Here is a 22,732-nt window from a genome sequence, read left to right as displayed (position 1 = left end):
ATTCAGCTGAGCTAATTGATCTGAGTCAGTGTGATAGTGGGAACACTTCAAATGTCAATGCAGGATTAGGGATGGGTAAAATCAGCCAGTGTTCCAGCTACCGATAGCTGTCTACTGAGTCCTGCTGGAAGTGCTTAGTTGAGAAAGAACAGAGTTGAACTCTGATCTGATGACTTCTGGCTGTCACTTACTTTCCAGTTAGAATGGATCCTTCAGCGATGTACCAGAAGGTATCTTGTTAAATACATTTGGCCTGTCTCAACCAAGTTCCCAGTAGGCATGGGTCCACTCCATGCCACTTTATTGTACAATTTTTGTCAAAAGATGTCATTTTCATCGCTGATGGAAAAATTCACATTGGTGAGTGAAGGATGCTGTTCTTCAGTTGGAGTTGTGGTATATTTTTCAGGGTAGTATGCTGCAACTTATGTTACCGAGTGCCCAACAAGGAAAAATGCACCCAAAATTAATATCTTTCACCATTGATGATCACAAAAATAGGTTAGAAATGAACACAGAGCCTTTATACCTGACTGGTTATTTGATTTCAGTGTGATTTTCAATGTTTTGGCAACATTGTTCGTTTCCTGATTCCATGCTTGCTTGTAATAACAGTTTATTTTTTATAATGCTTCTTTTTCAAGGTTTGTCTTAGGACATCAGTGGCAAGTTATCTTTGACATGACGTCCAAATTAAAGTAGTGCCATTGGCTGTGCTGGGCTTCCATTTGGACTAATGAATGATTGAAGGTAGTATTCAGTTGGACTGGCGAAAGCTGTTAGCCCAGCTGCCATCTGATACAAATATTTCATGCTTTAGGCATTCAGTCAGTGATATGGAAATGAGGAGCTCTGGGAGTTTTGCCAGTGTTGTAGACTCATGAGAGCAAAGTAACTGGGAAATGGGATGGGGATAGAGTAAAGGACAAGTATGGGGGAAAGCTTTGGAGAAAATGATCAAGGTTGGCCATTGCTGCCCCAAGAAACAGTCATGCCTGTATAGGCAGGAGGGAACAAGGTTAATGTTTGAGAGAGCATTGAAGCTTACATTTCCATAAACGACTCATTTTGCAAAGTCCTACTGATGAAATGAACAAATCAGATTGGCAGAGGTAACATGGAAGACGAATTTTGTAGAGTGCATCAGGGATTGTTACTTAGAGCAATACGTTGCCTGGGAACAGGCTATTTTATATCTAATAATGTGTAATGAAGTAGGATTAATAATGAGATATCATAGTTAAGGATCGTCTAGGGGGTAAAGATCACAATATGGTAGAATTTCGAATTCAGTTTGAGGGCGAGCAACTCTGGTCTTAAAACAGTGTTCTCAACTTAAACATGGGCAATTACAGAGGTATGAAGAAAGAGTTGTCTAAAGTGGGCTGGGAAAATAGATTAAGGGGAAGGTCAGTGGATGAGCAATGGCAGACATTTCAGCCGATACTTCATAACGCTCAGCAAAAATTTATCCCTGTCAAAAAGGACTCGATGAGAAGGAAAAACCACTAGTGGTTAACAAAGGCGGTCAAGGAGAGTATCCAATCAAAAACTAAGGCATACAAAGCGGTGAAAACTAGTGGTAGGCCAGAGGATTGGGAATTTTTTAGGAACAAACAGCGGATGACTAAAAAGCTAATAAAGAGGGAGAAAATTGATTTTGAAAGTGAATTGGCAAGAAATATAAAAACAAACAGCAAGAGCTTCTACGGGTAAATAAAAAGAGTAGCTAAAGTGAGCATGGGACCCTTGGAGGATGCGACTGGAGAATTGATAACAGGGAACAGGGAAATGGCAGATAATTTAAACCAATATTTTGCATCGGTCTTCACGGTGGAGAACACTATAAACATCCCACAGATGTCAGATAAGCAAGGAGCTAATGGGAGGAAAGATCTTGTAACAGTCTCTAATCATGAGGGACAAAGTATTTGACAAACTAATGGGACTAAAGGCAGACAAGTCGCCAGGATCTGATGGCCTACATCCAAGGATTTTTAAAGGAAGTGGCTGCAGCGATAGGGAGGCATTGATTGAAATATTCCAGAATTCACTGGATTCCGGGAGGGTCCCAGTGGATTGGAAAACCGCTAATGTGATGCCCCTGTTCAAGAAGGGAGGGAGACAAAAAGCAGGAAACTATAGGCCAGTCAGCCTAACATCGGTCGTTGGGAAAATGCTGGAGTCCATTATTAAGGAAGAAATAGCAGGACATTTAGAAAAGCTTAATGTAATCAAACAGAGTTAACATGGTTTTGTGAAAGGGAAATCATGTTTGACAAATTTGCTAGAGTTCTTTGAGGATATAACAAGCAGAGTTGATAAAGGGGAACTAGTAGATGTAGTGTATTTGGATTTCCAGAAGGCATTCGATAAGGTGCCACATAAAAGATTATTGCACAAGATAGGAGCTCACGGTATTGGGGTAATGTATTAGCATGGATTGAGGATTGGTTAACACACAGAAGAGAGAGAGTCGGGATTAATGGATCTTTTTCATGTTGGAAAGACGTAACTAGTGGAGTGCCACAAGGATCAGTCCTAGGGCCTCAATTATTTACTAACTATATTAATGACTTGGAGGAGGGGGCAGAGTGTAATATATCCAAATTTGCTAATGATACAAAAATAGGTGGGAGGACATGTTGTGTTGAAGACATAAGGAATCTGCAAGGGGATAAAGATAGGTTGAGTGAGTGGACAAAAACTTGGCAGATGGAGTTTAATGTAGGAAAGTGTGAGGTCATGCACTTTGATAGGGAGAATCAAAAGGCAGACTATTATTTAAATGGAGAGAGACTCCAAGAAAGTGCAGCACAGGGATCTGGGTGTTCTCGTGCATGAAACACAAAAAGTTAGCATGCAGGTGCAGCAAGTAATTAAGAAGGCAAATGGAATTTTGGCCTTTATTGCTAGGGGGTTGGAGTTTAAAAATAGGGAAGTCTTGTTACAACTGTACAGGGTGTTGGTGAGGCCGCACCTGGAGTACTGTGTACAGTTTTGGTCCCCGTATTTAAGAAAGGATATACCGGCATTGGAGGCAGTTCAAAAGAGATTCACGAGGCTGATTCCTGGGATGAGGGTGTTGACTTATCAAGAAAGGCTAAACAGGTAAGCCCCTTATTCATTAGAGTTTAGAAGAATGAGGGGTGATTGTATTGAAACGTACAAGATTCTGAGGGGGCTTGATAAAGTAGATGTTGAGAAGATGTTTCCACTACTGGGAGAATCTCGAACTAGGGGACATAGTTACAGAATAAGGGGACACTCATTTAAAACTGAGATGCAAAGGAATTTCTTCTCTCAGAGGGTAATGAGTGTCTGGAATTCTCTACCCCAGAGAGTTGTGGAGGCTAGATCACGGAGTGTATTTAAAGAGGAGGTAGATAGATTTTTGAAATATCGGGGAGTTGAGGGTACGAAGGAGGAGTTGAGGTCGAGGGCAGATCAGCCATGATCTTATTGAATGGTGGGGCAGGCTTGAGGGGCCGAATGGCCTACTCCTGCTCCTATTTCTTATGTTATGAAATATACTTTGTGAGTCACATTGAGATGAAGCAAGTGCATCAACTGAAGAATGACTGATGGATGTGGATGAGGACATTTAGGTTAACATTTCACAAGATTAATGCAGGGATGATCAGGTTTAATTAAATCCGCCTCCAGTTGACATTTAATTTCAAATTGTTCACCCATTTACATTATTTTTGTTCAGTGGAGTAGCACAACTGTTCTTACTGACTTTTAAGCATGGAGGTGGCACGTTCATCTTCTGAGTAAAATCTAATACCTTGAGAAGATTTGTTCTCTTTACAAAAAAAAAAGTGTCAGTTCAGTTTACATCCATTTTATCAAAATTTCTAAATCTTCACTAAGTTTTCATCTTGCTTTTCTTTCAAGTAATTCTTGATTTCAGAGCAGAGTTTATTATTTTTGCAAGTCAGTTTATTTTTGACAAGGCTTTTCATCATTTCATGTTCTCTTGTCAGAACAGTGAGTTTGTTGGTGCTTCCAAAGTTGAAATAAATGCTAGCACTGGATTTCAGATTCTTCGCATCCAGTTGGATGTTCCCAGCAATAGATTAGAAGTGCTTGCAGAAGGTTCCCCCAATGTTTAATTGGTTAAGCCAGTCAAGTAGCTACAGCCATGCAGACTAAGATACTCCCAGGTCTGATCCACTGTTTCTGCTAAGTAAGCTGATCCTGGGCAGCATGGTCATAGGGAGATACTATTAGTTTCAATGGAGAAGAATATCAGGCAAGGTTTCTGTTGTTTGCTATCTGGAAGTCCAAGCTTGGAAGTGTATGTGTAAGGACATTGGGTGACTGTGATCACTTGCATAATTTTTCAGAGAATCACAGAATGATTATAGCAAAGAAGGCGGCCATTCAGCCCTTCATATCTGTGCTGGCCTCCCCACCTCCCCCTAGCCCTGCACATGCTTCCTTTTCAGATAATCCAATTCTGTCTTGAATTCCTCAATTGAACCTGCCTCCACCACACACTCAGGCAGTGCATTCCAGATCCTAACCACTTCTAAGAGACATCTTGACAAATACATGAATAGGATGGGAATAGAGGGATATGGTACCCGGAAGTGCAGAAGGTTTGAGTTTAGGCAGGCATCAAGATCTGCGCAGACTTGGAGGGCCGAATGGCCTGTTCCTGTGCTGTACTGTTCTTTGTTCTTTGTTCTTTGTTCTCTGGGTGAAGAAATCTCTCCTCATCTCAGTCCTAAATGGCTTACCCCTTATCCTTACTCTGTGACTCCTGTCTTGGACTCCCCCGCCATTGGGAGCACCCTGTATCTAATCTGTCCAGTTTGTCAGAATTTTGTGGGTTTCTATGAGATCCCCTCTCATTCTTCTAAACACAAAAGGATACAAGCCTAATCGACCCAATTTCTCTTCATACGTCAGTCCTGCCATCCCAGGAATCAGTCTGGTGAACCTTCGCTGCACTCCCTCCATAGCAAGAACATCCTTCCTCAGATAAGGAGACCAAAACAGCACACAATACTCCAGATGTGGTCTCACCAAGGCCTTGTATAATTGCAGCAAGACATCCTTGCTCCTGTACTCAAATCCTGTCGCTATGAAGGCCAATATACCATTTGCCTTGTTAACTGCCTGCTGCACCTGCATGCATACTTTCAGCGACTGGTGCACAAGGACACGCAGGTCTCACACCTCCCCCTTTCCCGGTCTATCGCCATTCAGATAATCTGCATTTCTGTTTTTGCAACCGAAGTGGATAACCTCACATCTATCCACATTATACTGCATCTGCCATGTTTTTGCCCACTCACTCAACTTGTCCAAATCACACTGGAGCTTCTCTGTGTCCTCCTCACACTCCCACCCACTTTGTGTCATCTGCAAACTTGGATATATTATGTTTAATTCCCTCATCTATATCATTAATATATATTGTGAATAGCTGGGTCCTAGCACTGATCCCTGCGGTACCCCACTAGTCACTGCCTGCCACTCGGAAAAAGACCAGTTTATTCCTACTTTTTTTTTTTCCTGTCTGCCAGCCAGTTCTCTATCTATGTCAGTACCTTATCCCCAATCCCATGTGCTTTAATTTTGCACGCTAATCTCTTATGTGGGACCTTATCGAAAGCCTTCTGAAAGGCCAAATACAACACATCCTTATCCCTTATCTATTCCACTAGTTACATTCTCAAATAATTCCAGTAGATTTGTCAAGCATGATTTTCCTTTCATAAATCCATGTTGACTTTGTCCGATCCTGTCATTGCTTTCCAAGTGCTCTGTTAATACATCTTTTATAATGGACTCTAGCATTTTCACCATTACTGATGTCAGGCTAATTGGTCTATAATTCCCTGTTTTCTCTTTACCTCCTTTTTTAAACAGTGGGGTTACTTTATCTACCCTCCAATCCGTTGGAACTGTTCCAGAGTCTATAGAATTTTGAAAATGACCAGCAATGCGTCTACTATTTCTAGGGCCACTTCCTTAAGTACTCTGGGATGTAGATTATCAGGCCCTTGGGATTTATCGGCCTTCAATCCCATCAATTTCCCTAACACCATATCCCTACTAATACTGATTTCATACAGTTCCTCCTTCTCAATAGACCCTATGTTCCCCAACATTTCTGGGAGGTAATTTGTGTCCTCCTTTGTGAAGACAGAACCAAAGTATGTATTTAATTGGTCTGCCATTTCTTTGTTCCCCATTATAAATTCCCCCGTTTCTGACTGTAAGGGGCCCACATTTTTCTTCACTAATCTTTTTCTCTTCACATATCTATAGAAGCTTTTACAGTCAGTTTTTATGTTCTCTGAAAGTTTACTCTCATACTCTATTTTCCCCTTCTTAATCAATCCCTTTGTCCTCCTTTGCTGAATTCTAAACTGCTCCCAATCCTCAGGTTTGCTGCTTGTTCTGGCCATTTTATATTTCTCCTCCTTGGATCTAATACTATCCCTAATTTATTTTGTAAGCCACAGTAGCCACCCTTCCTATTTTATCTTTGCGCCAGACAGAAATAAACAGTTGTTGTAATTTATCCATGAGCTCTTTAAATGCTAGCCATTGCCTATCCACTGTCAACCCTTTAAGTAACGTTCCCCAATCTATCATAGCCAACTCGTACCTCATACCTTCATAGTTTCCTTTATTTAGATTCTGTGCCCTGTGGTTCTCGATCCTTCCGCCAATGGAAGCAGTTTCTCCTTATCTAATCTGTCCAGACTCCTCATGACTTTGAATACCTCTATCAAATCTCCTCTCCTCCAAGGAAAACAGTCCGAACTTCTCCAATCTGTCTACTTAACTGAAGTTCTTCAACCTCAGAAACATTCTCGTGAATCTTTTCTGCACCCTCTCTAATGCCTTTACATCCTTCCTAAAGTTTGGTGCCCAGAACTGGACGCAGTACTCCAGTTGAGGCCAAACCAGTGTTTTATACATGTTTAGCATAACTTCCTTGCTTTTGCACCCGATGCCCCTATTGATAAAGCCTAGGATGCTGTATGCTTTATTAACCACTCTTTCAACTTGCCCTGTCACTTTCAATGATTTCTGCACATATACACCCAGGTGCCTCAGCTCCTGCAGCCCCTTCTGAATTGTACCCTTTATTTTATATTGTCCCTCTGCGTACTTTTTACCAGAATGAATTACTTCACACTTCTGTGCATTAAATTCCATCTGCCATTTGTTCGCCCATTCCACCAACCTGTATGTCCTTTTGAAGTTCTGCACTATCCTCCTCAGAGGTCACAATACTTCCAATTTTTGTCCCATCTGCAAATTTTAAAATTGTGCCCTGTACACCAAGATCTGGGTCATTAATATATATCAGGAAGAGCAGGGGTTCCAAAACCGACTCCTGGGGAACTTCACTGTAAACCTTTCTCCAGTCCAAAAAAACAACCATTATTCGCTTCTCTTTGATTCCTGCCAATTTTGTATCCATGTCGCTACTGTCCCTTTTATTCCACGAGTCCTAACTTTGCTCATAGGTCTTCTGTGCAGCACTTTATCAAATACCCTTTGGAAGTCCATGTACAACACATCAACAGCATTACCCTCATCAAGGTCGGCGCAGTGGTTAGCACCTCAGCCTCACAGCTCCAGCGACCCGGGTTCGATTCTGGGTACTGCCTGTGCGGAGTTTGCAAGTTCTTCCTGTGACTACGTGGGTTTTCGCCGGGTGCTCCGGTTTCCTCCCACAGCCAAAGACTTGCAGGTTGATAGGTAAATTGGCCATTAGAAATTGCCCCTAGTATAGGTAGGTGGTAGGGGAAGGTGGGGATGTGTGAGAGTAATGGAAGTAATGTAGGGTTAGTTTTAATGGGTCGTTGATGGTCGGCACAGACTCGGTGGGCTGAAGGGCCTGTTTCAGTGCTGTATCTCTAAATAAATTGTCTGTTACCTCATCAAAAAGCTCCAGCAAGTTAGTAAAACATGACGTTCCCTTCACAAATTCGGGCTTTCCTTAATTAACCCGCATTTGTCCAAGTGACTATTAATGTTGTCCCGCATTGTGGATTCTATGAGCTTCCCTAGCACTGAGGTTGAACTGATTGGTCTGTAGTTGCTGGGCTTATCGTTGCACCCTTTTTTTGAAGAAGGGTGTTACATTTGGAATTCTGCAGTCCTCTGACACCACCCCTGAGTCTAAGGAAGATGGGGAAATTATGGCCAGTGCCTCCGCAGTTTCCACTTTCATTTCCCTCAGTATCCTTGGATGCATCTCATCCAATCCTGGTGCCTTATCAACTTTTAAGTACAACCAACCTGTCCAATCTTATCAATTTTAGACACTTTGTGTCTGAATTATTTCTTCTTTCGCCATGTCCTGTGCAACATCATCTTCTTTGGTCCTTTGAACAGTTGCAAATAAAATGGGATGTGTTGTTTTACTAGAAAGAGCCCTTTTGATAATACAGAATGTGCCATGGTGTCATCAAAATTAATGATCTGGTTATCTTTGCCATGGAAAAACTGGCATGCAAAAAAGATTGTGCAGCGTGTTAACGGGCATAACTGCAGAATATTCCATCTTCAGGAAGAAATATAAACTGCTGATGGGAGAGAAATTGTGAACTGACATGAAGTTGAAAAACATGGTTTTATTGTCGGGATCTGTTTGCTCGTTGTGTTGTGTGGAGAGGAAGAAGAGAAGATGTGATGGCTCTCAGAGATCGTGAAGAACCATAACAACCAGAGACACAATTACCTGAAAAGTGCTTTCCTCTGTCTCATTTAATTGCAGTTGAGTATTATAGAGGTGTTGAAATGGGGATGAAGTACTTGTCACTACAGTTATGTGACACCAATGAATAGGAAATTCAATATAATGTTGAAACATTTTAATTATTCTGCTTTTACAATGAATTTCACTTTACCAAGTGCACAGTGACATGTTGGGAAGAAAGACATATTTTGATGTGAATGCATAAACATTAAGAACCTAATCCTAAACTGAGTTTTGTTCAAATGGACGGTGATGCCTGTAACTCCCAGTTAGAGACTGTCCTGATTTTCAACCTTTTACCATTGCAACCAGCTGTTAAAGGTAGAAATGTTTCAAGAAGCTCTTCATATCTTATTCTTTGAGGTTGTCCTTCAAGGCCCAGGTAACAGGTATTCCCGTCTGGGGTTCTTATGTTCTTACTTTGAGAAACAAGATGATTAGATCTAATAATTCAAGTTTATTGGATGATTGATATATAAATGTTGATTGAGTCAGCTACTTGCTGAAGGAGAGGTGGTTGTGTGGATAAAGATATTCAGAATGATCCCAGACGTTATGAATTTCTTCATCAGAGTAAGGGGAAACCTGATTGAAAAATATATGGTCTTGACAGGGTGGATGTGGAAAGGATGTTTCCCCTTGTGGGAGAACCTAGAACTGGGAGTCACTACTTAAAAAATAAGGGGTCACCGATTTAAGACAGAGAGGAGGAGAATTTTTTTTCTCAAAGGGTCATGAGTCTTTGGAACGCTCTTCCTCAAAAGGCAGTGGAAGCAGCATCTTTATATATTTTTAAGGCAGAGATAGATAGATTCTTGATGAGCAAGGGGGTGAAAAGTTATTGGGGGTAGGCAGAAATGTGGAGTTGAGGTTGCAATCAGATCAGCCATGATCTTATTGAATGGCGGAGAAGGCTTGAGGGGCCGAGTGGCCTACTCCTACTCCTAATTTGTATGTTCGTATGTAAAGCTGATGAGTATTGTCTGTTTTTCTGCAATTAAAACCACTATACTGTGAACAAATTCAACTTTGGTTAAAGATGTGGATGATTTTATACTTTGATGGAAAGAATCTGTACAGCAACTATATTTATATAGATTGGAATGTTGTATTTAAAGTACAGTAAGCAGACTAAGCTCATAGAAACATAGAAAATAGGAGCAGGAGTAGGCCATTTGGCCCTTTGGGCCTGCTCAGCCACATAAAAAAGATCATGGCTGATCATCTAATTCAGTAATAAAACCAAGAAATGCTGGAACCACTCAGCAGGTCTGGCAGCATCTGTGGAAAGAGAAGCAGAGTTAATGTTTTGGGTCAGTGACCCTTCTTCGGAATGAGCAAATATTAGAAATGTCAAAGGTTATTAAGAAAGTGAGGCGGGGGTGGGGCAAGAGATAACAAGGGAGAAGGTGTAGATTGGATAAGGCCACGTAGCTGACCTAAAGATCATTGAGCAAAGGCAAACAATATGTTAATGGTGTGTTGAAAGACAAAGCATTAGTACAGATAGGGTGTTAACGGACTGAAGATTGAACAGCAGCAAGTACAAACATGAAAAAAAACTGTGGGTAAGCAAACTGAACAAACTAAGATGAAATGAAATAAACAAAAATAAATTGTAAAAAATGTAAAAAAGAAAAAATAACTAAAAATAAAAGTAAAATGGGGGGCCCGTCATGCTCTGAAATTATTGAACTCAATGTTCAGTCCGGCAGGCTGTAGTGTGCCTAATCGGTAAATGAGATGCTGTTCCTCGAGCTTGTGTTGATGTTCAGTTGAACACTACAGCAAGCCCAGGACAGAGATGTGAGCATGAGAGCAGGGGGGACTGTTAAAATGGCAAGCAACCGGAAGCTCAGGATCCTGCTTGCGGACTGAGCGGAGGTGTTCCGCAAAGTGGTCACCCAGTCTGCGTTTGGTCTTGCCAATGTAGCGGAGACCACATTGTGAGCAGCAAATACAGTATACTACATTGAAAGAAGTACAAGTAAATCGCTGCTTCACCTGAAAGGAGTGTTTGGGGCCTGGGATAGTGAGGAGAGAGGAGGTAAATGGGCAGGTATTACACCTCCTGCGATTGCAGGGGAAGGTGCCATGGAATGAACTGGCTGCCTCATGTAGGAGGGCAGCACACATGGAAGAGCGCTGGGCGTGACATGAAGATCTCTATATCTGTAACTAACTATCTATAAGCAGATACCTGTTTACTTAAAAGTATCATTAAAACACTCTTTACATGCAGAACTTTCATATGGTGAGTATTATATATTAGAGTTTAGATAGGGGGGGTGCGGGAGTGCAGCAGGGGTCCGTGATTACTAATCCATTTGAAAGGAGGCCCTTCAATGAAAATTTTTGAGAACCATTGGACTAGAGGGTTGCTAGTGTTATACTACTATTCAAGAAAGGGGGGAGGGATAAACCAGTAAGCTACAGGCCTAACAGCCTAGATTTGGTGGTAGGAATGTTACTGCAAATCATTATCGAGGACAAAATAAACTTTCATTTGAAAAGTCATTGTTTAATGAAGGCGAGCCAGCATGGACTTGTTCAATGCAAATCGAGGTAACAGAAGGTTGATCAGGGCAGCGTAATAATAGATGTTGTATATGTGAACTTTCGAAAAGGCATTTGACCAAGTGCCACTCAGGAGGCTTATTAGGAAGATGGAAGCCCATGGAATTAAGGGCAAAGTGGCAGAATTGAGACAAAATTGGTTAATTGACAGGAAACAAAGGGTAGTGGTGGATGGATACTTTTCAAACTGGGTGGTAGTTTGCAGTAGTGTTCCGTGAATGGTCTTTTCAGTTTTTATAAATGACATAAACTCAGGTGTAGGAAGCAGCATCATAAAGTTTGCAGATGATTTGAAACTTGGCAAAGTAGTAGATAGTGGTGAGGAGAGGTTTTAGGATGATATGGACAGGATGGTGAAACGGACAGAAGCTTGGCAGATAGAGTTCAATGCAGAGCAGAGTGAAGTGATCCACATTGGGAGGACTATTATGGAAAGCCAGTATAAATGATACAATTTTGAAAAGTATAGATGAGCAGACAGACCTTAGTGTCCATATACACAAATTCTTAAAGGTGACAGCAAGTTGATATGGTGGTTTTAAAAAACAGCATGTGGGTTAATTCTATTTATAAATAGAGGAAGAAAATATAAAAGCAAAGGGATCACGCTAGAACTTTTATTATCACTGATAGGCTCAGCTGAAGTATTGTGGACAATTCTAGGCACCACACTTCAGGAAAGATGTAAAGATCTTAAAAAGGGTGCAGAGGAAGTTTACCAGAATGTTCCCAGGGCTGAGAGACTATTCTCTTTGGAACAGAGAAGGTTAATATTTGACCAAATAGAGGCTTTCACAGGGGAAGGGGAACGAGAGAAGCAGTAGTCGTGATGAGAGAGAGGTGTATCGAGTAGTGACAGGAAGTCTATGCCTGCTTTGTAGTCTATGAGAAAGTATTTGTTCAGGTAGGATGGATAAAATTGCTTGAAATATTGAAAGATATGGGGATGGACTGGAGGGATCGGAGACCAATAGCAGTATTATATATGAGCCAAGAGGTTAATGTGAGGGTAGCAGATGGTGAGTCAGAAGCAGACATTGTTGGGAGAGGCGTGTGCAAGGGATGCCCATTGTCATCCCTATTCAACATCTATGCAGAGGTGATGGTGAAGGAGTCGGAATGCTGCAGGCGGGAGTAAAAGTCAGCAGTCATCTAGTATAGGCAGTCTGATTTGCAGATGACCAGGCAATGATGACTAGCACTATGGAAGGTCTTCAATGGATGATGGATTCCTTGAACAGGGTGGTGGAGGAGTATGGGATGAAGATTAACATCAAAAAGACGAACGTGATGAAGGTGGGGAAAACATTGAGATAGACAAAGTAAATGGACAACAACTGGAACAGGCGTCAGAGTTCAAATACCTCGGTACCATACTGACAAGATGGGAAATGCATGAGAGAGATTAAATGGAGAATTGCAATGTTAAAGAGTGCATTCAACAGATGAAAGGAGTTGTGAACCATCAACCTGAAAGTGAGAAGTCAAAATGGTTTTATGGAATGTGCTCCTGTACGGAGCAGAGACATGAAACCTGTGCAAGACAGACATCAAGAAGTTAGAAGCGTGTGAGATGTGGTTCTGGAGATGAATGTTGAAGATCAGCTGGTCAGAAAGGGTGACAAATGGTGAAGTGCTCATAAGGGTCAAGGAGACTGGTTCCGTTATTGAAACCATCAGAAGAAGGAAAAGGAACTGGATTGGTCACATCATCAGACTTGAAGGCCTGCTGGAAATGGTGATTGAAAGTAGAATGGAGGGTAAAAGACAATGAGAAAGGAAGAGACTAGAAATGCTAGATATGGTGAAGGAAGGACAAGAGGAGTAATTAAAGAGCCATAGACAGGCAGATGTAAGAATGGGGCAAGAACCTGCCAAAAGGCAGAATACCAAAAAAGAACAGAGGTTTTCAAGATAATGGGAGGCTTTGATAGAGTAGACAGGGAAAAAAAACTTGCCTGTGGAAAGTGGGTCAATAACCAGAGGTCATAGGTTCAAAGCTATTGGCTAAATACCTAGGGTGGCAGGTGAAGAGAAATTTTTGCACCCAGAGTTGCCAAGATCTGGAACGCTGTACCCGAAAAGTGGTGGAAACTGATTCCATCAATAACTTTAAAAGAGAGATGGATAGGTACTTGAGGATGAGGAACTTACAGGATTATGGAGAAAAAAAAGTGGATGTGGGATTCAAAGGACCAGCACAGACACGACAGGCCGAATGGCCGCCTCTGCTGTGCATTTCTGTGATACTAGGCATACAGTTTGGAGGAGCTGGCAACAGGAACTGAGATGGCATACCTTGAGGGTCTGTGGGTAGCTTAATCATGACCACCTACCTGTTTTGATGTAAATATAGGAAAAGCTTGTATATAGGATTTTTTAGCATAATGGTGACGATCTGCTTGGATGTAGGTGTTGATGTGCATTGGATTTTACAGTCTGTCCAGCTGCCACATTCAAAATATTGATTCTGCTTGTGCTCAGATGTTTTTGTTTAATTAAAAACATAGCAGATTCTATGATCCTGATGTGATTGCTATTTTAATTTCTTTGAAGTTCCTGTAGATTAATTTTCCTGTATTGCAGTCTGGTTTCCATACTATGTCTGGTTGGTGTGCTGAGAATTCGTGCCCTCAGTAATTAATGGCAGGCTGGATTATGGATGCGCTATCCAAAATACTTAGTTTTGCTTTACTTAAAAAAAAAGTGCATTTATCCTTTTAACTCTTGTGTTGCAGCTATGTTTATTGCTCTATGTATTTTTGTATAGATCATTAAGAGCAGAAAATCAATTTTAGTGCTGTTCTGATATAAATTTCTATGTCTTGAAACGTGTTGAAATGAATTATTCAGTAGCTTCGAGGAGAGATTACATGGAATTACATAAAATGTGCAGCACAGAAACAGGCCCTTCGACCCAACTAGTCCATGCTGGTGTTTATATACTCCGAGTCTCCTCCCATTCCATCTACCGCATCTCAGCCTTTCACATATCTTTCTGTTTTTCTCTCGTACTTGCTTAGTTTCTTTTTGAAAGCATGTAAGCTGTAACTCAACTACTTCCTCTGGTAGCAAGTTCCACATTCTAACCACTCTTTGAGTGAAGAAATTTCTCCTTATTTTCCCTATTGGCTTTATTAGTAACTATTCTGCATTTTTGGATTCTCCAATAATTGAAATTATTATCTCCACATCTCTCCTTTCCAAACCATTTATAATTTTAAAAACCTCTATCAGATCAGCCCTAAGTTTTCTCTTTTCTAAAGAAAAAAGCTCCAACCCGTTCAATCTTTCCCAGTTGCTGTAATCTTAGTTCTCGTCCCATCCTTGTAAATGGATTATGGGTGATACCGGTATGTCACTTTTAAACAAACTGATTTTGTTCTCCAAGTCTCTTGGCCAATGGAAAGTAAAAATTCAGACATGCAAAAATATTGAAAATGCATTTAAATACAATGAATCTGTAATAAATTGTGATACAATTATTAATCATTGATCAGAGAGCTGGGACATTGATTGTTTCTTTATTTGTGATGCTACTTAGAATGCACAGCACAGAAATGGGCCATTCAATCCAACTAGTCCATGCCAACACAATAATAAAAGCAAAATACTGCGGATGCTGGAAATCTGAAACAAAAACAAGAAATGCTGGATTCACTCAGCAGGTCTGGCAGCATCTGTGGAAAGAGAAGCAGAGTTAACGTTTCGGGTCAGTGACCCTTCTTCGGAACTGACAAATATTAGAAAAGTCACAGATTATAAACAAGTGAGGTGGGGGTTGGGCAAGAGATAACAAAGGAGAAGGTGCAGGTTGGACCAGGCCACATAGCTGACCAAAAGGTCACAGAGCAAAGGCAAACAATATGTTAATGGTGTGTTGAAAGACAAAGCATTAGTACAGATTAGGTGTGAATATACTGAATATAGAACATCAGCAAGTGCAAACCTGAAGAAAAACAACCTGAAAAAAACAGTGGGTAAGCAAACTGAACAAACTAAGATGAAATGAAATAAATGCAAAAAATGTAAAAAGGAATGCAAAAAAAAAAAGGAAGAAAAAATAACTAAAAATGAAAGTAAAGTGGGGCGCTGTCATGCTCTGAAATGATTGAACTCAATGTTCAGTCCGGCAGGCTGTAGTGTGCCTAATCGGTAGATGAGATGCTGTTCCTCGAGCTTGCGTTGATGTTCATGTCCATGCCAATGTTTATGCTGCACATGAGCCTCCTCCTACCCCTCTTCATGTAACCCTATCCGCTTAGCCTTCCATTCATTTCTCACTCGTGTTTGTCTAGCTTCCCTTTAAACACATCTATGCTATTCACCTCAACTAGCCTTTATGATAGCAAGTTCCACATTTATAACCATCCTTTGGGAAAAACAATTTCTCCTGAATTTCCTATTGGATTTATTAGTGTTTATCTTATATTTATGGTCCCTAGTTCTAGTAAAGTTAAACAAATTTGCAATTCATAATGAAAAAGAAATAACTCATTAAAAACTAACCAGTATTGATATAGAATATACTATCGCAGTGAGTGTAACTGCTGCATGTTGGGGTGCTGGTGTGTCTGGAATTCCTCTGAGAATTTGAATGAATTGATTGGACTCCATTGTAAAAGTAGTATTTCATTCCTCAGAGGTGATTTGATAGCTCACCAATGTCTTTGTATCACTTTTCTTATGTTTTGTTTCTACAAAATAGTCATCTTGTAATGGAACTCATTTTCATTTTGATTCTGATATTCTGATATAACGAGTTCTTTATCAATGACATTTTGGATCCTCCGATGGATCTGGTGATAAATGTGTTGCCTAATCTGGTTATTTCAGTGTCTTAGTGAATAATGTACCATAGTATAATATTAAGCCACTAAGACCACAACAGTCCAAAGTTTGATTCCCATTTTATGCTGAGACAGTTGATTTCAGTTGAGGTGTTGGTAGATGCTGGTAGAATTGTGCTTTGTATCTCTTGGCTAGTGAGGGGGAAAAGTCAGCCAGGATTCCTGCACCTCCTGCTCTCTAGTAACTCGCACTGGTAAATTTAGGTGTTAAATATCTGTGATTGTTGAGCATTAGAAACTCATGGGTAAAGTAAGATAAGTTACAAACAAGACAGTAAAGAATGGAACAGAATTGTACTACCGTATTGTTTCTTTGCCCCTCCAAATTCTAGCAAAATTATAAAATCACTCACTATTTGTTTCTCAGCAGTACATGGATCTGACTTAAGAGTGTGGTCTCACAAGATCACAATATAAGTATGAGGATGGCTGTTCAACCTGTAATTAGCTAATTCATCTAGAAAAATTTAGTTTCCCCCTCATCTACATACAACTACTGTATGTTCATGGGAAGTGTAAAATTAGAATGGAAAATTTTCAGAACTTGGAAACTGATTTAGCTATTTGAGATCTGTAAATACTTAAACTGTAATTGTGTTATCAATGTGCTGCAAATCTTCTTGGTTGGTCTTTAAGATGTCTCTTGTGGAACATGGCAGTATTAACGCTGATGCAGTGGTAGATTCTCCAACAATGTCTTAAGGGTCAGTGCATAACTTTTGGGTAGTCTGCATCTTGACCTAAAGTCAAGTGCAGTCAACACTATGAAAAGCTGATTGAGTTTGTTTGTGATGGCACAGGCTTGTAATTTATTTCTTTTTATGATCCAGAGGGTTGAGTTTTATTGATTTCTGTATTTCATTGGATAAAAATGTTTCCGGCGAAACTGCTGAGACATTTATTTGTGAATTGCTGCACTACCTAAATGAATGGTGTAGTGGGTTTTTTGAGCCAAATATGTTTCAGATATTAATGCACAATGCTAGTGGAGTGGCACAGTACTTTGATTTTGCCAAGGCACTGAGTTGCTGTTCTTGGCTGTGCTCTTTGGGAAGGCACTTGCTCTATGCTTAGAAAGTATTGAAGGGAGAATCATTAGTTGGATTATGGTGCATACTTCTTAAAGCAAATTTGGCAGCGGCTTAAGAGCATATGACCACAATTATAAGGAACGGTAGTATACTGGTTATGTTATTGGACAAGTAATCCAGAGGCCTGGACCAGTGATCTGGAGATATAAGTTCAAATCCCACTCCAGCAACTAGAGTATATAAATTCAGTTCATTAAATAAATCTGGAGTGAAAAGTTAATATCAGTAATGGTGAACAAGTAACTAACAGATGGTCGTAAAAACCCATCTGGTTCACTAATGCCATTTAGGGAAGGAAATCTGCCATCCTTTGTTGGTCTGGCCTACATGCAACTCCAGATCCACAGCAATGTGGTTGACTCTAAAGTGCCCTCTGAAATGACCTAGCAAGCGACTTAGTTGTACTAAACTGCTGTGACAAAATGTAATTTAAAAAGAAAACTGGATGGACCACTTTGCATCAAGTTTGGCATTAGATTTGGACACAACAAACGCCTACCCTGCAAAGTCATCCTGACTGATATCTGGGAACTTATGCCAAAATTAGGAGAGCTACCCCATAGACTGGTCAAGCACAGTGATTAGTCATACCTTTCAGCCAACTTCCCAGACTCCTCCATTGCCATCCCTGGGTATGTCCGGGCCCACTGAAGGTGGTGGCAGAATGGTATACAGTCAGGAGGGAGTGGCTTGGAAGACCTCAACGTTGACTCTGGCCACCAGGAAGTCTGAGGGCATCAGGTCAAACGTGGGCAAGGAAAGCTCCTCCTGATTACCACCTACTGCCCTCCCTCAGCTGATGAATCATTACTTTCCCATGTTGAATACCACTTGGAAGAAGCACTGAGGGCAGGAAGGAAACAGAGTATACTCTGGGTGGGGGACATCAGTGTCCATTAGCACCAATACTGACTGAGTTGCCGAGTTCTGAAAGACATAGCTGCCAGACTGGGTTTGGGATAGGTGGCGAGCAAACCCATGTGGGAAAAATCTATTTGATCTCTTCCTCACCAATCTACCTGCTGCAAATGCAACTGAGTAACCATCACACAGTTCATGAGGCAGCTCACCACCTCCTCAACAGTGGAGGCAAAGTCTTTTCTCCACACTGAGAACATTGTGTCGTTTGATACTACCACCGTGCTAAATGGGATGGATTCAGAAGTACCTAGCAACTCAAACTAGGGTGCCATGCTGTGGGCCATCAGGCAGCAGCAGAATTGTATTCCACCATCACCTGTAACCTCATGGCCCAAAATATCTATCACTCTACCATTATCATCTCTCTATGGGACTAACGCTGGTCGTTGAGGGTAGAAGAGCATGCTAGGTGCGGCACCAGGCATAGCTAAAAATGAGGTGCCAACTTGACAAAGCCACAACACAGGACTAGGTGCATGCAAGCAGCAGAAGCAGCATGCCATAGACAGAACTAAATGATCCCACCAAAGGATCAGATCAAAGCTCTACAGTCCTGCAACATCTAGTCATGAAAGGTGGTGGGGAATTTAACAACAAATTTCATCTGCCACATGTTTGACCATTTCCCCAGCCTGTGTATCTGTTCTTGAAGTTTATCATTATCCAATTCATAGTTCACAATATTTCTAAATTTTTTGTCATTCGTAAATTTTAAAATTGTGCCCTGTGCATCCAAGTCATTAATATAGATCAAAAAAAGCAGTGGTCCTAATTAGAGCATGGCTACCTGACCTGAACCCGACCGGGCCCGACGACATATGTCGGGGTTGTGTTGGGTCGCTGTTCTGGGTCCGGCATTCGGGCTCGGTTCGGGCCGGGTTGGACACAGTGACAGCCAGGACATCAAGGCGGGAAATGTGCATTTGGACTCCGCACTAGTCTGCAGTGAGCAATTCCATCCAAGGTAGAGCACAACCTCTTTAATATAGTCAAATTTATTCCGGTGGTTGAGTTGGGCGCGTGAAAAAAATCAAAGGACTCGGGTCGGATGTGGTTCTGTGGGGTTCGGGTCTGGTTTCATATGCAGACCAGAGCAGGCCTTTAGTCCTAATACTGACAACTGGGAACCCCACTATATACCGTCCTCCAGTCCGAAAAACAACCGTTCACCACTACTCTCTGTTTCCTGTTGCTGCTTGTATCCCTTCAGCACTGGCCCACTGTGGTTGTAGTATCTACCATCTACAATATACACTGCAACATCTCACCAAGGCTTTTTTGACAGCACCTCCTAAACCCACAACCTTTACCCAGAAGGACAAGGGCCGCAGGTTTGTGGGAACACCATCACCTCCAAGTTCCTGTCCAAGGCACATACTGTTCTGACTTGGAAATATATCGCTGTTACTTTATCGTGGCTGGGTCAACATTCTGGAAACCCTCTTAACACCATTGTGGGTGTACCTTCACCATATGGATGTGCAGTTGGCCTCTTGCGCAATCACTCTTGTGCTCTCTGTCTGTTGCTATCACCCTTATGCTCTGTGTGTGTGCTCTGCATCATTCTCTCTCTTTCCCCCCACCCCCCACCAACGTATGCTCTCTTTCTTCCTCAGCTGCTCTCGTCATTGCCATCTCTTTTGTGTGATCGTATCTCTCTCTCTCTGGTGATCTTCTGTTGCACATTCCATCTCTTTGTGGCTGTCTCCCTGTCTCTCATTTTCACTTTTCATCTCTTGCAATCTCCTTCTGTCTTTCATATTCTTACTCCCTTATTACACCTCTCTCCCAGAGTATGCTCGAATATTGCTTGAGCTCTCACTTTATCCACACTTGCTCTTAATCTTTCTCTCCTGTTTTTCATGTTTGCCATTCCTCTTTCATAATATACTGATCTTACAAGTTTAGCCTCTTTATCTTTCTGTGCAGCATGTGTTCTTCATCTGCCCTTTGCATGCATTTTTTCTCTCTCACTCGTGTTCTCTATTTCTCTCATGCATTCTTCACCTCCATCTATCTCGTGCGTGTGCGCTCTCTTGTGTTCTCCATCTTACTTTTTTATTCCCACCCGCCCTCCACATCTGTTATGTTTTCTCACATCTTTGCCTTCATCGCATCTATCTGTCTCCATGCTACAGCTATTGTTTATGGGATAAGTAAGTTTTGAACAATATAACAAACATGCATCATAACATGGGTGAAAATCTGGTATTCGTGACAGCCTTAGTCCTTAGAGCAATTAACAGATTAATATATTTGCAAAATAGGAACAGGGACTGAAGAATTAATCGTGACATGGGATTTTCCAGTGCTAAAGTAACATCACATACCAAAGAAATTACTAAGACTTGAATTATTCGTTACAGATCATGTTGCATATTTAACTGAAATGTGGCAACTGGACAAGGCTCTATCCCAATTAGTTTCCTAAGTGATCACACTTTACTTAGTTAAAACAAAAGCTTTTATGGCAACTCATCAGAGGGAGCCAGATTTAGAATCTGTAAACCTAACTTCAAGACTTTGGGACAATGAATATTGAGCATCAACTGCACAATATAATTCTTAATGCTAATGGCTGGTGGCAGTTGATGCACTTAGAAGGCTAATAATACAAAAGAAAATCAAGTGGAGTCTAGAAAATGTAGAAGGAGAGCATAAAAGATGAGAAGGCTAATGAATGGTTTGAAGACAAATAAAAATAGTAAAGGAATTTATAGCCAAATAATAAGCCAAACAGTTAAACAAAATGTTGAGTAGAGATACCGGACAAGTAATTTGACACCGATTTTACAGAAGGCTGATAGTGGGAATGATGAGGCACAAAAGTAGCTGGTGGAGTGATTAATGGGACAACTCTAGTGAAGGAAGCGGTACTGAATATGTTGGTGTAAAAGACACTCAGCACTGATAGTATGCATCCTAAAATGCTGGTAAAAGTCAGAGAGGAGATGGCAGGGACTGATCACAATCTTTCAGGCATCCTTGGGATTGGAAGTTCTAACAAGTGGCACATGAAAGGAAAAAGCTCAGCTATTCTTGGTTCACAGAGACACTGAAACTGAAATAATAAATCATTTGTACTGCTAGCTCATAAGATGGCCTGTGAGCCAGGCTGAGTGCGTGTGCCAGAAGGGGCAACAAATCAGAACCAAGACTCAGCTCCTGGCTGGCTTACAGGGCGTGAATTGGTCACTGGATCATAAAGAATCATCCTGTCCTCAAAAAAGACGTTAACATACTGTTAAGTGGCCATTAACCATTCTTCTTTTGGAAGCACTTTTCATGTCCTCAACACATTGCAAAGTATTTCACAGCGAATAAATTACTTTTGATGTGCAGACACTGTTATGTAGCCAAATGTTGCCACAAACAGCAATAAGAAAAGTGACTGGTTAATCTGTTGGTTGAAGAATACATTTTCGCTAAAAATTGTGCTGAAGCTCTGCAGTGAGTGAGCCTTGTGCCCACAATCTTCTGATTCAGAGGCAACAGTTTTAGCAATGAACCAAGCTGACTTCTGTAAACCAGATTAAATAGTTATGCTTTTATAAGTGCCTTTGCCTACAGTGAAGTTTGTGTCCCATTTGATTAAGCAACAGCTCGTAGTATGGTAAATGTATGAGATAACAGTGGTATATTATTTTAGATATAAAACTGATTTGTTGTAGTTGTTTACACTATTAGCATGGATATAATACAGGACTAATTTCAGTGCATAACTTTATTTCAGCCATAGAACTATTTAGGTGTAATTGACTACTGTGATATGTGCTGTCTGTTGCTGCTGCATTGGTGCGCAATTATACAGGATATACATACAAACATAAAATGAGGCATTAAGCACAGGATGAATTATTCATAGGTGTGACTTGCCATGACCATTTGTGGCTGTCAGTTAAAATGATTTGATGTAGAAATTCTGGTCTTTAAAAGGAAGTTGTATGTGTTGCCCCTGTATTTCTGTGAAGTTAGTTTGGAGATGATTGCCTCTTTTCTTGTGTTTTAATTTGATACCGAGTGTTTTCTTTCTTTTGGGCCTCCTTATCTCGAGAGACAATGGATACGCGCCTGGAGGTGGTCAGTGGTTTGTGAAGCAGCGCCTGGAGTGGCTATAAAGGCCAATTCTGGAGTGACAGGCTCTTCCACAGGTGCTGCAGAGAAATTTGTTTGTCGGGGCTGTTGCACAGTTGGCTCTCCCCTTGCGCCTCTGTCTTTTTTCCTGCCAACTACTAAGTCTCTTCGACTCGCCACAATTTAGCCCTGTCTTTATGGCTGCCTGCCAGCTCTGGCGAATGCAGGCAACTGACTCCCACGACTTGTGATCAATGTCACACGATTTCATGTCGCGTTTGCAGACGTCTTTATAGCGGAGACATGGACGGCCGGTGGGTCTGATACCAGTGGCGAGCTCGCTGTACAATGTGTCTTTGGGGATCCTGCCATCTTCCATGCGGCTCACATGGCCAAGCCATCTCAAGCGCCGCTGACTCAGTAGTGTGTATAAGCTGGGGGTGTTGGCCGCTTCAAGGACTTCTGTGTTGGAGATATAG

The 22,732-nt window shown here is 41.2% G+C and overlaps 1 protein-coding gene across 3 annotated transcripts in view; it reads left to right on the top strand.

Annotated features, from left to right (window-relative positions):
- The window catches only part of LOC137347646 (neuronal calcium sensor 1), a 130,940-nt gene that overhangs the window by 40,179 nt on the left and 68,029 nt on the right, over nt 1-22,732 (top strand). The gene's annotated exons all lie outside the window — the stretch shown is intronic.

Source organism: Heterodontus francisci, chromosome 32 (assembly GCF_036365525.1).
Source record: "Heterodontus francisci isolate sHetFra1 chromosome 32, sHetFra1.hap1, whole genome shotgun sequence".
NCBI lineage: Eukaryota > Metazoa > Chordata > Chondrichthyes > Heterodontiformes > Heterodontidae > Heterodontus > Heterodontus francisci.
This window is presented reverse-complemented; position numbering and strand designations above follow the sequence as displayed.